The sequence below is a fragment of the Lynx rufus genome, unplaced genomic scaffold (genome assembly GCF_022079265.1).
Source record: "Lynx rufus isolate CCGP_SWC_20201006 ecotype Redwood Valley unplaced genomic scaffold, mLynRuf1.p SCAF_15, whole genome shotgun sequence".
Classification (NCBI taxonomy): domain Eukaryota; kingdom Metazoa; phylum Chordata; class Mammalia; order Carnivora; family Felidae; genus Lynx; species Lynx rufus.
This window is the reverse complement of record NW_025814829.1, coordinates 30,185,413-30,198,299: the sequence shown is the minus strand read 5'-3', so window position 1 is coordinate 30,198,299 and position 12,887 is coordinate 30,185,413.

The following is a 12,887-nucleotide window of genomic DNA, read 5'->3' as shown; positions in this document are numbered from 1 at the left end:
TGGAGCCTGTTTCGGATTCTGTGTCTCCCTCTCTCTGACCCTCCCCCATTCATGCTCTGTCTCTCTCTGTCTCAAAAATAAATAAACTTTTAAAAATTATTAAAAAAAATAAATGTATTAATAATTATATACACATGTATAAATTTATAAATAATTGTTGCATACTTGAGAAAACGTCTTAGGGACAAAAGGATGGGGCGGGGGTTTAGTGCAGAATGCAACACTCTGGCAGGTGCATCATTTTGAGCTGAGGATGATCAAGGTCCTACAGACTTAAGAAGGGTGTTTTTACCTTCTTCTCAACTGCCTGAAAGAATTTAGCGAGAGAGCCTATACCAGGAAGAGAGTATTATCAAAGATAACTTTTTTTTGCTTACATAAGAAAGACTTCTTTGCTGGGCACAGCAAATATTCGTTCACCACACATTTGCTTTTCTCACCTTTCTGTGGATGTCTTCTTCCCTTTTGAAGTCCCAGACCCCTCCCCCTTCTCCTCAACTCCAGGTGGCATATAAAACTCAATTGCCCGACTGTTGGGGAACCTCTCATGTCTCTGTGGGGCCCTTGTACCTATATAATTAAAGTTGGTTTTCTCCTGTTAATCTGAATTATGTCAATTTATTTATTAGGTTCTAGGCAAAGAACCTAGAAGATAAGAAGGGAAACGCTTTCCTTCCCTACAGTTTTGGCGGCCAGCATGGGACTCTGCCCTGGCTGGACACTACTCTCTCCAGGAATTCTGGAGAGATCCTGGGACCTCTGGCAAGGTAAGAATTCGTACCACATCAGGCTCTGGGATCTCTGCCTGCAGGGTCTACTGGAAAAGTGGTGAGAGTCATTTTCTGTTTATAAGTTTAAATCAGCAGGAAAAAATATTTGTGTGAACTAGTTCCTTGGGTATAGCAATTTTGGTAAAGAGTTTTACGAATACTCCTGATTTCCACTAATTCCGTTCCTCCAGAGATAATCATTGCTTTCTTTTGTTTTTGTCTTTTGTGTTATTTATCATAAGGAGGAAAACCATAGATCTGATGGGGTTTTCCTTTCATCTTGTTCTATGTCCTGAGAGCTTGGTCCTGTGACCAATGAGAATGTTCTCTCCGGTCCCCCCATCCACAAGACACAAATATAGGTGTGCATCTGGCAGCCAGTTGAATAGACTGGGGGTTCTGAGACACAAAGTCATAAGCAGAGTTCTCTTTGTCCAGCTCTTTTTTTAAATTTATTCAAATCTTTATTTGTTTTTGAGAGACAGAGAGAGAGAAAGAGACAGAGTGCAAGTGGGGGAGGAACAGACAGAGAGGGAGACACGGAATCCAAAGCAGGCTCCGGGCTCTGAGCTGTCAGCACAGAGCCCGATGCGGGGCTCGAACCCATGAACGGTGAGATCGTGACCTGATGTCGGACGCTTAACCGGCTGAGCCACCCAGGCGCCCCAGTTGTGCCAGCTCTTAAGGGACTGTGTCCATAGGGTCTTTGTCATCTCAACCTCCATTGCTTTGTTAGTGCTGGAAAGTCTCATTCCCAGTAGCGTCGGCCCAGTCACAGAGTAGTGGGTTTGTGGCTGGAGGCATCCCCCATTCCTGTGAGAGACCAGAGATACTGTTTTTACCACACAGTTCTTAACATCTGTCATAAGAAGTCCCTTGCTTTCTGAGGCTAACCCTGGGAATGAACTCTCTGGATCCTGTCAGGACTACATCTTTTGCACTCTCTCGTCAGAGGCCTCTTGTGTCCTTGGGTAAGCCATAAAATGGCTTATTGGTTTGAGTCATTATTGAGATAAAAATAAGATCCTACTTATCAATGGCCAGATGATGACTCTTTTGAATTGGAAAGACTTCTGTATTTGAAAAAAAGAGTTTTTGAGAGCTCTCATCCTAAACAGTTGTCTCATGGGTGCTCACGGAAAGACCAAATGAAAAGATAGATGGATACATTCAGCTCGGGTCACGATCTCATGGTTCGTAAGACTGAGGCCCGTGTCAGGCTCTGTGCTGTCGGATTCTCTCTCCCTCTCTCTCTGCCTCCCCCCACTCAAAATAAATAAGTAAATAAACTTAAAAAAATAATAAAAGATAGCTACAAGGAAATATAACTGCTAGCCTTAGGGATTCCCTTAACAAGATAAAGCGACAGAACAAAAATTAAAGCCCCCATGCAACACAAACTCTCCTTAGAATCTTGCCTGGTCTCCTTAGCAAGTTCTCTTAGCTGTCAAATTCCTCTAACTTCTCCAGAAATATCCCTTAAACATCTAGATGCTTATTTTAGCTTCTCTTTCCTTATAAGACTTTTGGAGAGTGCTCTGGTCTCATCTCTGAGCCCAGAATACACAGGTCACTCCTGTAAATACTAAGAGCCCTTGATTGAACAAAAGCACCTGGAATGGACAATAAAACTCAGTCATAGAACTTGTTTTGTTGGGCTCTGTAATCAGGCTCTGCCAGTTTCAGGTCCTCTTATGTGGTATATTCTTTGCAAATATGCCCTAGACCCCACCCAAAGAATTCATGTCCCCTGGACAACAGGGGATCTTTTAAATTATAAAGCCCTTTTACCTCTACTTCCCAAAGATCCTACCAAATTTAAAGAAAAACATTACAAAATTAATGCCCTATCATAGAGGAAACAGATTGCCAGAATTTCTCCCAGGCCCTTTTACAAATGACCAGAAAATAGCTCAACTCAGGCCGGTATTCAAGATTTGATAGGATCGGCATTGGAGGCTTTCCTCCCTAAAGTGAATTGGTCTAAGGTTAAACTGCACACTCAGAAAGAAGATGATCTCATCCAAAGGCCTTTGTTGAAAGCTTTATACGGACTTTTCAAAGGCATACTGCGCTAAACCGGGAAGATCAAAAATATAGAAATATTTCCATTTCCATCTTAGTTGGAGATTTCCTCCCTAAAACAAAACAAGGCAAATTTAAAATAGTGTGGCTGGCTGAGTGGGCACATCAACCTCTAAACGTGTGGGGTGTGTGTGTGTGTGTGTGTGTGTGGTTTAGTAAACTTCATGCCCAGCATGGGGCCCGATGTGGGGCTTGAACTCACAATCCTGAGATCAAGACCTGAGCTGAGATCATATGCTCAACCAATTGAACCACCCAGGCGTCCCTTAACCTCTAAATGTTTTAGCGAAAAAGGCTACCAAATTCTTCGAAGATAATTTGGAAGAATGCAGACCCAAAAAGGTTAGAATCAACAATTCTTGATTTACAGCTTGAATTTTTAGAGAAATAAAAACGTAACTCCAAGAGCAAGTTAAAGTCCATTCAGCGCCCTTCCTATTTGCCTCTGGACATTGACGGATATTGTAAAAAAAAAAAAAAAAAATGAGAACATTGAAGTACAATTGTTCCACGTATGAAAAAGAGGAGAAATTTAAATAGTGATTACCCTAGACTTCTGATAACAGAGAAAAATAGAGAAATATACCCGGAACTCCTAGGAGAAAACTTGCATTCTTTCTCCATCTCTTGAAGATACAAATCTTACAATGTCTTTGAAATGTAAACACCCCAGGAGGTAACTAAAACAATGGTCTGAAACCATTTGAAAAAGGGGTGGGAGTGGTGGAGGAGGCCCTTCAGAAATACAAACTGCTAAAAAGGCTCTCTTGCCTCAACTCTGGAGCATAGCATCCTTAAGATTACTTGTCAAGGACGAATACAAATCTTAATAGTCTTCTCCACAAATACTAGCAAAAACCTTTTAAGTGGGCAGCCTTAACTTCTTCTGTCCATCAGAGACAGTTATTTATAAACCAGTGGGTTTTGTTTTCTACCAGATTCATGGCTAAAGTTTTAAAATGAGAGCAACCAGATCTCTGTGTCTGTCTGTCTATGTATATCTCTATGTACACATGATAGATATGGCATTTTTCTACCTGTAGATGGTGGTGCCCAAATTAACTTATAAAAAAGCTCTATTTAATTGGCTTGAAAACAAGTCCTTTTGAACTATTTTTAAATCTCAGAAATATAATAAAAACTAACCCAAACATTTTTCAAGCTCATGTGATCTAGGGTAATTTTTGGGAAATAAAGCAAGTTCAAATTTGCTGGTTTCATTAATACAGACATGTCTTTAGAGCTATCAGCATTATGTATAATTCTTTTATTCTACCTCGGTTTACTGAAAGTAAAATTAGCTCATGTTATCTCTGTTATAAACTTTGTCAGCAAGAAAAATAACCTAAAATGAGGGCTAACTGCTTTAATGTCTCATGAAATTTTCATGAGTAATCTCAGTATGATTGTTAGGAACAAGTAAATAAACGTAAGCGGGGTAAAAATTTGCAGGTGAACTTTTCAGGAATAAGTGTTTTATGGCATGTCTACTTAAAAATAGTGTCCCAAATCTCCTTGGTAACCTCCATCCTCAGAATTTTGCTAAGTTAAATTAAATGGTGGGAAGTCCTTAAATATCTAGGTTATTTCCAAATAAGATAATATACTAGAACAATAATTACTCAACACAGATTTTCTTTTACAGAGATGCTAAAGATAGTTATGGTCTCTTAGTAAATACGTATGTGTCACGCTGAAAATTCTGCTATGAGAAAACATGTTTCTAGATATTCTAAAAGTATTTCTACATTTGCCAACCAACAGAATGCTAACATACAAAACAGTTTGTAATAGTCTCTTCTCTATTTTAACTAAAAATGAGGGTATTCAAGAGTTAAAAAACTCTACTATATGCAAGCAATGCCATTAGAAATAGAAAAGGAAACATCTCTGAATGTGAGAAAAACAAGATCTGTGTTTTTAATAAAATTAAGCATGAGAAATGGAAATGCATTTTTCTTTGTTAAGGAAAATAAAGTAATTTTGTCCTGAAGAGAGGTTGTTTTTAAAGTGTTTGCTTGTTTGCTTGTTTGTTTAAAGAGAGCAGCGGAGGGACAGAGAAAGGGAGAGAGAATCTCAAGCAGGCTCCACACTCAGTTCAGAGCCTGACATCAGGTTCTGTCTCACGACCGTGAGATCATGACATGAGCCGAAATCATGAGTTGAACGCTTAACCAACTGAGCCACCCAGGCACCCCTAATTATTTTTAAAGGGGAAAGAAAAATCATAGGACAAAATGTGAATGTGAAAAAGAAAGTTGTAGAAGGTTTATAGGAAAGGAGTCTTGAGAAAGGAATTTTAGTCAAACAAGCTAAGATTAAAATAAGTTTAATTAAGTTAAATGAATTTTAATATCAAAAATAATCTGGTATAAAATTAGAATTGAATTTTCTCCCTGTTAAGAGGGGGAAAAAGTTTTCTTGAACTATTGGTTTGGTCTTGATAAAAGATTGTAAACGGTTTTGCCTTACCTTTTAAAGTAATCTGCCTAAAGACCAAAGATTTTGTATCTCGTCAAAGTAATTTTCTGTCGTTATCAGGTCTTTGATTACTTAAGAAGGCTGAGTATTCTCTATTAAAAGAAGGAAGGTTTTTAAAAAATAAATATTTAGCTTTCTGAATTTGCCTGTAAAGTCTTTAACTGACACTATAGTTAAACGTATAGCTACGTGTTCTTTCACAGTGATCTATGATCCTGTTTGACCAAGTTTTTAGAAATCTCTTTGATATTTTTGACAAACTTCTCAAAATCAAGTTCTGAATAAAGTCCTGAACTAACTGTGGGAATTTTTTAGAGGGTCCCTGGAATATCTCAAAAGATTTGTTCTCTCTCCTTATAAAAAAGAAGATGTTAAACTAATTAGGCTTATTTGATATGTCAAATTACATGGGAAGCAAATTGTCAAATGAAAAAGTAATACTGGGGTATCTGGCTGTGCTTCAGTTGATAGAGCACATGACTCTTGATCTCAGAATCATGAGTTCGAGCCCCACAGTGGATGTAGAGGTTACTTAAAAAAAAAAAAAGTAGTACTAAGCATTTTTTATGCTGCATTTTTTTTAGTGTTATTTATTTTTGAGAGAGAGAAAGAGAGAGAGAGAGACGGAGCGCAAGTGGTGGAGAGGAAGAGAACGAGAGAGGCATAGAATCCCAAGCAGGCTCCAGGCTCTGAGCTGACAGCACAGACGTGGGGCTCAAATTCACAAACTGCGAGATCATGACCTGAGCTGAAATTGGACGCTTAACCGACTGAGCCACCCAGGCATCTCTTGTATTGTTTAGTATAGGCTACCAGTGTTCTACAAATTGTATGAAATTTCTAGAAATCTAATATGTCCTGGTATAACATTTTCAGTCATAATTCCAGTTATCTTAAAATGTTATGTGTCACAGAAATAAATAGATTTCCTTGTCAAGTGCATTGTAGTAGACGTTTACCAGATCTTTAATCATGGCTATTTTTAAGTCTTTTGTCATTTATAGATGGCTATTGTTTCTCTGATGCTTTTGAAAAAGTGTTCCTGCAAAAGTACTTCATCTTCAAGAAGACTTATAGAAAGTGTTCTAGAATACAGATTTCGGATAACTTTAAGATCAGAAAACTGAACTAGGTAAGAATTTCCAGAGCTAATAGAATAACGAGGTTCAAGCAGAGCAAATATTAATTACATTGTACTCAATGAACTAGGGAGTATGCTTATAATTTTTTAGAATTTTTTTTTGTTTAAAACATGGCCAATTAAAAAAACATTTTGTTTTCCACATTTAAGGAAACTTTTTTTTCTCTTTTCTTTTAAGCTACCTATGACTTAGAACAGTTGGGAATATATACCTTTGTGAACAAAGATAAAACTTCTATCTTTTCTTCCCATCTGGTGCCTCTAGAATTCATAAACTCTCAGTGTGTATTCTGATTTTCATGGCAATACAGTTATTTGCGTAAGTTCACTAAGAATCTGTTTTTCTTGTAATAAGACACACTGGAAAACATCGGTTGCATTACCAAGGCCTTGACTGGAATGTCATACTTGAGAGAGATATACAAAGACTCAGATATGACCAGACAGCTTTAAGGAACTAAGGTTGACTGGAACCAATAATGCCCCTTGGGAAAAATGGCCTGGTATCTTACTTACAGGGATTCCAGCACATTACTAGGCGAGAAAGAAAGGTGACTTCCTGGCGACTGCAGAAATTTCAGGATATTTTGGGACCTTGAAAAGAAAGGAAGTAACCTAAATCTATAGGTATTGCAGTCAAGTCTGATGGCAAGTCCTTGCTTTGGCTGCCTTGTCTTGAGAGGCTTGTAAAAGTCCAATCTGACATTCCTTATAAAGGTTCCAGCAAAGCAGATTAAAAAATTATATATTGTTGGGGCGCCTGGGTGGCGCAGTCGGTTAAGCGTCCGACTTCAGCCAGGTCACGATCTCCCGGTCCGTGAGTTCGAGCCCCGCGTCGGGCTCTGGGCTGATGGCTCAGAGCCTGGAGCCTGTTTCCGATTCTGTGTCTCCCTCTCTCTCTGCCCCTCCCCCGTTCGTGCTCTGTCTCTCTCTGTCCCAAAAATAAATAAACGTTGAAAAAAAAAAAAAATTAAAAAAAAAATTATATATTGTCAATCACTGTTCTTGTTGTATAAACAATCAAGCCACATTTATTAAAACTAGACCTACTTCTTTGCAAACAAGTTAGTCTATGGCTATCTTTGATGGAAATGGGGGTGATCGTAGACAACAAAATGATGTATTGGTAGAAATTCTAATATATACTTATGGAGATTAAACTCAAGTTCTGTTCATTGTTTCTGAGGTTTTCTTTTCTTTTTCTTTTTCTTTAAAGTTTGCCAGTCTTTTTTAAATGTTTATTCATTTATTTTTAGGGAGAGAAGGAGAAAGAGAGGAGGGGAGGGGCAGAGAGAGAGGGAGAGAAAGAATTTCAAGCAGGCTCCCTGTTGTTGGTGCAGATGCCCCCCATGTGGGGCTCGATCCCATGAACCGTGAGGTCACGACCTGAGCCAAAACTCGAGTCATATGCTTAATGGATTGAGCCACCTAGGTGCCCGAGGTTTTGTTTTCTACCTGTAAATTGGACTAGATTCTGAATTCTTTTAGTTTCCTCCAATATTTGGTTACAACTCTACAAACCAACATTTCCAATTTTTCTTCTACCCTTCTGACTTAGAATCACTGAGAACTAAAACTGCCCTTTTACCAATCATGCAGGCTAACGTTGGCCAACATGATACACATTTCAGAGAAATCACCACAAAAACCCACGTGTGGACAGTCTTTGTGCCTGTGGCCGTGTGGGCCACTCTGAGAGATCACCAGAGGCCTTCAGATTACAAACCAGGAAAATCTGTCAAATTGCCACTGTCTGCCCTCAGTCCATCTAAAAATGCTTCAAGCCGGACATCAAGAAATCTTTTCAATTGGCTAGGGTTCTCTTGGAACCCTAGCTTCCTCCTCTGTTAAATGGGGCTAAAAATAATTATGGCTCTAGCCCTATTTAAAAAAATTTTTTTTTGATCTTTATTTATTTTTGAGAGAGAGTGTGAGCAGGGGAGGAACAGAAAGAGAGAGAGAGAGAGAGAGAGAGAGAATCCGAAGCAGGCTCCAGGCTCTGAGCTGTCAGCACAGAGCCTAATGCAGGGCTCGAACTCACAAACTCCAAGTTTGTGACCTGAGCTAAAGTCGGACACTCAACCGACTGAGCCACCCAGAAGCCCCTGGCTCTACCCCTATTAAATGAGATGATGTGTGCAAATGTAGAATGTGAGGACACAGTAAGTATGCGACAACTTCCAGCAGTGGTAGTTGTGGTATTTTTTTGTTGCTATCATTGTTATTATTACCAGTTTCCTTTTCTGTAAAATGGGGCTAATAAAATTCCCACCTACTTAGAGTTGCCAGGATCATCTATGATTCACAGTAAGTAAGCTTAAGCTTTGCCTGCCTCAGAGTGAGTTCTCACAAAATGTTAATTGTGGCCATCATCTTCATGGGATAAGAACCCAGTTTCCCTACCTTTATCCTACGGAGTAGGATTTGATGTAGCAAAAACAGTGTCTATATTTAATAAAATGCAATGTTCTTGTCAGGGCAGCATTAACCGGGGAGGCCACCTATTTTAGGCAGGAAACTCATATTTTAGTTATTAACACCTGAAATGAAGCGACACAGGAGAATGCACGGCTTATGAAATTATTCAGCTAAAGGCTGGCGGGATCTATATTTCTGAATTGCATAGCAAAGAAATGTTCAGGTTCAATGTGGGTGATTAACCATTTGATAGCTTGTCAGGCTTTCACAATTTCTTCCTCTATTTTTTTATATGCCTTGCTGTGTCTCTTGTAATTAAGAAATGGTGCTGGGTTCTTGTCATCCACCATTAAGAACTAGTCACAGATAGTTTCATAACATCTGCTTCTTGCAACCTTCTAATTATCCATAAAAATCTGGCAGAAGGACCTGACAGTTTATCTGGAACACAGAATATGAATACAAAACAGGGTGCTTTGCTTCTGGATATAGAATCATGGTGTAAAATAGGTACTCTCTAACCTCTTATTTTGCATGCAGCTCTGTCTCCTGTTCAAATCAGAGTTAGGTGCATGTCTTCTCAATAAAGACTCAATTTTGAAAAGCATCTTTTGACAAAATGAATGTGGGTCAGGAATATGTTAATGGTGCTATGTCAGAATCTGTTGTCAGTTTCTGCTCTGTTATTCCTTTTACAACCCAGCCAGACGCCGTGACTCCCTGCTTGTATCTGCAGGCTCTGAGCTGTCCATGCCCTGATAGGAAGAACTGAGGAAGTCTTGACTGGGCCAGACACTTGCCTCTAGCAAGGTCAAGTCCCAGCCTCTTGTTGCTTGTTTCTTGTAGCAGGTGCCCTTCTTGTCCACCAACATGCCTGGCTTTCTGACTCATTTCCTCATCCTGACTTCAGGAAATGCATCTGCCTGAATCCCTACACTGTGTGCGTTTGATGGCCGAAACCATGACTTTATTCTGATTTTTGGTCCCAATGGGTCTGCCCTCAGCCAACCTATACCTCCAACACCCATTTGGATCCATGGATGATTTGCTTATTTTATCCTTTGATTCTGAATGTGCAGATACCTACTGGCTTGTTTGGTTAGATAGATAGATAGATAGATAGATTTTCCATTTTGAGAGAGAGAGAGAGCATGAGAACACACACAAGTGAGTGGGAGAGGGGCACATAAAGAGGGGGAGACAGAATCTTAAGCAGGATCCACGCCCAATGCAAGGATTTCCATCTCATGACCGTGACTGAGCCACCAAGGTGCCCCCACCCATTTGGTTTTAGACCCCTAGTTTGTTGATGCTTCTGGTCCTTTTGTGTCTTATAATCTCAGGGCTATGAAGCCTCCGTCTTGCCTCAGCTCTTCTGGTCTCGCTGTCTTTTATCTTCTCTATGTCCTAGTATCATTGAGATGCATAAAAATGCTCATTTTTCTATTTATCATTCACCAAGCACTTTTCGTACCTATAATGATCTTGAGGGGTGGAGACCATGATTTGCTTCGTAACTTTTGGTGAACTGAAGAGCACATAGGCTCACTGTTTTACCGAAGAGCAGGGACTAGATTTGCACTCAAATCTGTCCTTTGGCTTGAGTTTTTTCCAGTCACTGACCTCATGAGCCAATATGTTACTGCAGAACAGCCATTTATCGGTGGTATTCATTTCTCTAGTAAACACTGAAAAAGTAGCTGAACTTTAGGACTTCTATAAATACACGTTCATATTGAATATTTAATTTTTGAATTTTATCAGCTCCACAGTCCCCGTTTGACAAAAAAATGAATTGAGACATGGAGTTTTAGGGCATTGAGAAGTCACACGGTAAGTCAGCAAGAAAGCAGAAGTTTCCTAGCACGGCGATAGAATAGCTTGTTGAAAATACCCCTACATTAACAGGCAGAAGAAATAGGCCAGTTCAAGGTCTGGCTGAGAATCTTGATATTTAGTAAATTGCCTGACTTCTCTCTTCCTCCATCTTGAAAATTGCTAAGTTTAGCTACGGGTTGTCTGGCAGCTAAAGTATCCTCATGATTGCTTGTCCCAGATCGGTGGTCACTGGCCAAGATACGTAAAGTTGTCTCATCTTATTCCTGGGTCACAGAGATTTCATTTCTAAATAATCTACCTCATATATTAGGCATCGGGGGGTACTATTACCATTCTAAACTGCTATGGGTTCATGAGTACGAATCACCTGGGCCATTTTCACGGCCAGAAAAGACTCTAACTTCTTCATCACGTGTCAGAGCCTTGGGCTGCCGTAATAGGTCCTCTGGGCCTCTTCTGTCTCCCCAGAATGGCTCAGACACCAATGACTCAAAAAACCAGAGGAAAACGAGCAAAGCCAAGCTGAGAGGTGGATCCTGGCCTTCTGTGGAGAAGAGAGGAGTGGGGTGAGGAAACTGGGCTGAGAATCTTGGACCCTGCAGTTCTTTGCTATCCCAAGGGTGGTCCTAGCACTACAGTGGCATCGCCTGGGATCTTGTTAAAAATGTAGAATCTTAGGCTCCATCCTACATTTGCTGAATTGTTTGTACCAGATTCTCAGGTGACTTGTATGCACATTAAAGAAGCACTGCGGGTTTATTAATCTATAGAAACGTTTAAACATTCACCTCCAAGTGGAAAGAAATGTTTCACAGGGCCCCTTTGGAGGGGCAAAGGAGATTGCTGCTGTTACTGGCACGGGCTTACCTGAGAAAGGGAGTCTGGACATAATTATGGTAGATGAAGTGATTTAGCCAAAAGCTAAGCTTTCAGGAGGGCAAAGGGGAGTGATGTGGGCTTTTGAGGTGAGGCCATTAACAGTTGGATTATAGCACAATGTGCCATAATGGTGTAGTAATGAAATGTAATTGATACGGTTATATTATACAAAAGGACACTCGCTTTGTGCCGGCCTCTCTTTCTTCGGAGAAGGCAGATGGTCACAGGGCAACCAGGCAAAAGGAACTGATTCTGTAAACATTTTGGTCTCTCCTTCGGCCTGCTCTTTGACCTGACCAGCTTCCGCTAAGGCCTTCCTTGGTGCAGGCAACTACTAGGTGAGCAGTCTCCAGCCACAACCCTCCTACTTCCTTCAATCAGCTTGACCCTCTAAGAGGGAGTGGTGATCTGAAAGCCCAGTGCCTGGGGTGGTCTGAGTGACATTCCTGTCCCCATTCTCACCTCTGAAAACCCTTAGAGAAGGAGCTCCAGCCTGCGGACTGCATGCGTGGTGTCACAGTGGCCCCAATTTTGGAAATGTCTGTAACGGGACCTGCAAGGCATCGCTTCGGTACGATCCTGCCCCTCAAAACCTCAGATGTGGGCTTCAGGATGCTGAGCTCACAGCAGCCTCCTCACTGAGCAACTGTTTGCTATTTTTGACTTATTGCTTTTGACTGTTCCACTTTCTTGGGAGCTCAAAACTTTTTTTCTTTATTAGCTCTTCATCAGTTTCTTTCTTCACGAGGGTTTTCCACGTGCCCCTGGGAAAATGCAGTAAAAATTTGAAATGGCATTTATTCTGGAAAAATGATTATTTATTTCTGATTTATGCCACGCCTGTATCAAAAAGGAAAGGAAAGGAAAGGAAAGGAAAGGAAAGCCCACAGTATGATACATATACTGAATGTGAAGCTAAAAGGTGAAAATCAGCTATAATAAAGGTGATAGAAAGAGATAATTATTCTAGAAGCTAAGTTTGATCATAGTTGTGACTAGATTGCCAATAATTTCTTTTTTTTAATATATGAAATTTATTGTCAAATTGGTTTCCATACAACACCCAGTGCTCATCCCAAAAGATGCCCTCCTCAATACCCATCACCCACCCTCCCCTCCCTCCCACCCCCCATCAACCCTCAGTTTGCTCTCAGTTTGTTTTTTTTTTTAATTTTTTTTTTTCAACGTTTATTTATTTTTTGGGACAGAGAGAGACAGAGCATGAACGGGGGAGGGGCAGAGAGAGAGAGAGAGAGAGAGACACAGAATCGGAA